This window comes from Otolemur garnettii, unplaced genomic scaffold, assembly GCF_000181295.1.
Source record: "Otolemur garnettii isolate 467f Iridium unplaced genomic scaffold, OtoGar3 scaffold00066, whole genome shotgun sequence".
In the NCBI taxonomy this organism is placed as follows: Eukaryota; Metazoa; Chordata; class Mammalia; order Primates; family Galagidae; genus Otolemur; species Otolemur garnettii.
In genome coordinates, this window is record NW_003852461.1 from 1,116,526 (window position 1) to 1,121,683 (window position 5,158).

Consider the following 5,158-nt stretch of genomic DNA (forward strand, 5'->3'; position numbering starts at 1 on the left):
AGTATTAATGGCCCATAGAATGGAAAATCCTTTCAGATTTTCAATTTACTTTGCTTAGGTTCATCAAAGAAATCACTATCTATGGCAGCTGTAGCTTTATTATTAAGTGTATTTAATAATAATAAAACTTGGCTTGATACCCGTAGCTCAGCGGTTAGGACACCGGCCACATACACAGGAGCTGGCGGGTTCGAACCCAGCCCCAGCCTTCTAAACAACCATGACAACTACAACAAAAAAATAGCCGGGCGTTGTGGCAGGCGCCTGGGGTCCCAGCTACTTGGGAGGCTGAGGCAAGAGAATCACTTAAGCCCAAGAGTTTGAGGTTGCTGTGAGCTGTGATGCTACAGCACTCTACCCAGGGTCACAGAGTAAGACTCTGTCTCAAAAATAATAATAAAACTTGCAAGTTAAGATTTCTCCTAATCTGTGGCTGCAGAATGGGTGTCGTGTTAGTAGACATGAAAACATCTTGTACGTCTTGTATGTTAGAGCTCGTGGGTGAGCAGGTGCCATAATGAGCAGTGACTTGTGGGTGTCAATGAGCCGTAGTATTTTGAAAGGAATTTTTTTTTTCTTCTGAGCAGTAAATCTCAACAATGGGCTTAAAATACTCAGTAAACCAGGCTACCATCCACACTTTGTTGTTCCACTTACAGGGCACAGGCAGAAGAAATTTAGCCTAATTCCAAAGGGCCCTGGGATTTTCAGAATGGTAAATAAGCATTGACTTGAACTTAAAGTCACTGACTGGATTAGCCCCTCACAAGAGAGTCAGCCTGTACTTTCGAAGCCTTGAAACTAGGCCTGACTTCTAACTAGGAAAAATCTTAGATGACATCTTCAAATTCAAGGCTGTCGGGTCTATATTGAAATCTTAGTATAGCCACCATCATCAATTCTCTTGACTGGATCTTTTGGATAACTTACTATAACATCTTCCTCAGCACTTCTGCTTCATTTCGCACCTATTTTCTTTCTTTCTTTTTTCTTTTTTTAGTGGGGGACAGGGAACAGGATCTTTGTTGCCTGGGCTGGAGGCTAGAGTATAATGGCATCATTAGTCCCTGCAGCTCCCGGGCAACCTCAAAACTACTGTGCTCAAGTAATCCTCCTGCCCTTGCCTCCCAAGTAGCTGTATTACAGGTGCTCACCACCACACTCGTTTAATTTTTCTATTTTCTGTAAAGACGGGGTCTCACTATGTTGCTCAGGCTGTTCACAAACTAATTGATGGACCTCAAATGATCCTCTTGCTTCAATTTCCCAAACGCTAAGGTTACAGACATCACTGCGTCCAGCCCGTTTTTTTCTTTTTTAAGCAGGCCCTTGTATGGCAACCCAAATTCACTGAAGTACCAATGCTAAATTATACAGAATTGCATCCCTTTAATGAAGATTTATAGTTTACATTTGTCACTGTAAAGTAGTTGCAACATTAAATTGGTCAGTTCAAATACTGTGGCTTCTTGTTGGATAAACCCATGTTGGACAAACACACACATCCAAATAATGCATACAGACCAACAAGGAGGCTGGGCGCCATGGCTCCTGCCTGTAATCCCAGCGCTCTGGGAGGCTGAGGTGGGTGGATTGCCTGAGCTCACAGGTTCGAGATGCCAAGGCATTCTACAGAGGTCAACAAAGTGAGACTCTGTCTCAAAAAAATAAAAAAAAGCAACAAGGAATTGTTAAGACATCAATAGTTACTGCAAATTCGGCCTGTGACCAATTACATGATTAAAATTACTTCCCACATTCATGTCCAAGAAGTCATCCATCATTTAACATCTCAACCAAAACATTACACATGTGAAATAATCACTAACAGGCAAAAATACTAAGTGTGTATATTGGGTATTTTTGTTTGTTTGTTTTTGAGACAGAGTTCTCACTGTATTGCCCTTGGTAGAGTGCTGTAGCATAACAGCTCACAGCAACCTCAAACTCTTGGGCTTAAGCAATTCTCTTACCTCAGCCTCCCAAGTAGCTGGGACTACAGGCACCCGCCACAACATCCGCCTGTTTTTTTTTTTGTTGCAGTTGTTGTTGTTTAGCAGGCCCGGGCCGGGTTCAAACCCACCAGCTTGGGTGTATGTGGCTGGCGCCCTAAACACTGAGCTACAGGCACCAAGCCTGTATATTTGGTATTGCAAATGCACTTAACGTGTCTGAGCAAGGGCTCAGAGAATCTACAGCTGCAGAAGCCTGAACTGACTTACAGACATTGTTAGGTCATTAAAGATTTATTTGAAAATAAAGTAAATTTTCGCCCAGCTCCATCAAAGTAATCCCTATCTCTGGCGGCTTCTTTTAGACCCCCCACTGTACTCACAACTATAATACAAACATTGTACCCTATGTAAACAAGGAAATGTAGGCTTGGCACCTGTAGCTCAAGCGGCTAGGACACCAACCACATACTCTGGACCTGGTGGGCTTGAATCCAGCCCGGACCTGCCAAACAACGACAACTGCAACAACAACGAAAAAACAGCCACAAGTTGTGGTGGGCACCTATAGTCCCAGCTACTTGGGAGGCTGAGGCAAGAGAATCGCTTAAGCCTAAGAGTTGCTGTGAGCTGTGATGCCACAGCACCCTACCCAGGGCAACAGCTTGAGGCTCTGTCTCAAAAAAAAAGTAAATGTATAATAAGAGTCTGGGCCAGGTGCTGGCGGCTCACACCTGTAATCCTAGCTCTCTGGGAAGCAGAGGCAGATGGATTGCGTGAGCTCAGGAGTTCTGAGACCAGCCTGAGCCAAACGAGATGTGACACCTTGTCTTTACTAAAAACAGAAAATTTAGCCAGAGATGATAACAAGTGCCTATGGTCCCAGATACTCAGGAAGCTAAGACAGGAGGATCACTGGAGCCTAGGAGTTTGAGTTTGCAGTGAGCTAGACTGAGGCCATGGCACTCTAGCCTGGGCAATAGATATTAAATACAACATTTTAAATCTTAAGATATTATACTGAAAGGACTATCATTTAAAAAACAAGGTCACTCCGCAGGTTTTTAATTTTTTTCTTTTTTATTTTTTTTTTGCAGTTTTTGGCCAGGGCTGGGGTCCAACTTGCCACCTCCAGTATATGGGGCTGGTGCCCCAGTCCTTTGAGCCACAGGCGCTGCCCCTAAATTTTTAATTTTTTTTTTTTTTTGAGACAGAATCTCACTATGTCAACCCTTGGTAGAGTGCTGTGACATCACAGCTCACAGCAACCTCAAACTCTTGGGCTTAAGCAATTCTCCTGCCTCAGCCTCCCAAGTAGCTGGGACTCTAGGTGCCCACCACAACACCCAGCTATTTTTTCACTCCGGTTGTTATTGTTTAGCAGGCCCAAGCCGGATTTGAACCTGCCAGCCCCAGTGTATGTGACGGGTGCCGTAACCACTGTGCTGTGGGCGCCCAGCCAGGTTTTTAAATTTTTTAAAAACTATATAGCTGTATTAAAGTGCTTGTTTTATACAATACTATGATAATAATCTTGAATTTCTTTTTTAAAAATTACAATAAGCTACGAGTGTCAAAGAAGTGAACTTCTCTGGACTATATATAGGAGCTTTTATTACGCTAAAATAGTGGTGCTTTTGATTTACATTATTGTAGTCTCCAGTACAAAGTATGGAGGACAGGCCAGCGCCTGTAGCTCAAAGGATTAGGGTGCCGGCCCTGTGTACTGGAGGTGGCAAGTTCAAACCCAGCCCCGGTCAAAAAAGAAAACAAAATAAACCCTGCAAGTATGGAGGACATTGGAGTCTATAGTACACCATGTTTTATACATTTATAACATTGGTGCATGAAGAATGTCTCTTAGCAGTAATACTGGATGTAGCCTCTGGTTTTACCAGCTGCATACTTGGGACTTATTATGTAAGGAAAAATGTCTTGTGATACTAAAACATGATCAGAATATGCAAACTAACACAGTAGCTTTCACCTACCTCTTAAAGGTACCACCACAGAAAAGTCCATGTATGATGTTGATAGGTTTAACAAAGTTGGAATTAGGCAACAGTTCTGAAGAACATGGCTCAGAGATACAATATATTTAGTGCATTAAAGCAACTGGCATAAAAAAAAAAATAAAGCAGCTGGCATGATGATTTACTGCAAGGCACTGGGATTTTTCTATTAATTTGTCACACTGGGTCATAAAAGATCTCATTAACATTTACTTTTTATTTCGAAAATGATTCTAAGGATGCATGGTTGTTCCAGTTGTCTTGCTGGATTTTGACCTAGTTTCTTCCCTACAGCAACTCTTTCATCTTCCAAGCCACGCTTATTACCCACTAGAATCAAAAGAACATGATCAGGGTCTCTAACTTGGAGAATTTGTTCTTTCAAATCTTGTAAATCATTAAATGGGAGCTGTGGATTTTTACGTCGAAATCTCGCATTGGTGTAAATAGTTCCGTTCCTGCAGTATCTAAGATGTCAAGTATACACTGTGAGGCATCTACCTCAACCCGTTTTCTATAAGAATCTTCTATCACAGGGTCATGTTTTTCAACAAAAACTCCTTGAACAAATTGTATAACCAGAGCAGACTTCCCAGCACTGCCTGAGCCAAGGACAACTAGCTTATACTTGCTCATGATAAAAACTTGTGAAAACCCACATACCGCTCATGCTGTCACCCTGTCCCAGCAGCCAGCACTGACCCATTCTCCCTACGGGTCATTACTGTGGGTGCCAATGTCCCTGCCACTGCCACTCAGGCCAGTTCACAGGCCTGACTCTGGGCCTTCACCTCCTCCTTGTATATATGGAGACTTCTTCCATCTTTAAATGTCATGGAACAACCCTGCTAGCTTCAAACTTTCCTTCCATGGCGCTTCTGCTCTTTCAGCCTTCATAGACTTGAAGAGCGATGGGGCCTTGCTTGGAATTAGGCTTTGGTTTACCGGAACACTGGGGCCGGCTTGTTCTTCCGTCCAGATCACTAACACTTTCTCCATATCAGAAGTAAGACTGTTTCGCTTTCTTATCATTGTGTGTTCTTTGAAATAGCACTTTTGATTTCTTTTGAGAACTTTTCCTTTGCACTCACAACTTGGGTCACTGGTTCAAGAGGCCTAGCTTTTAGCCTGTCTGAGCTTTCCTCACTAAGCTTAATCATTTCCAGCTTTTGATTTAAAAGGAGAGACATATGA

At 42.7% G+C, this 5,158-nt stretch overlaps 1 pseudogene; it reads right to left on the reverse strand.

Moving 5' to 3' along the window:
* Nucleotides 1-4,033: 4,033 nt before the first annotated feature.
* On the reverse strand, nt 4,034-4,600 carry LOC100945059 (annotated as a pseudogene).
* Between the last annotated feature and the right edge of the window lie 558 nt (nt 4,601-5,158).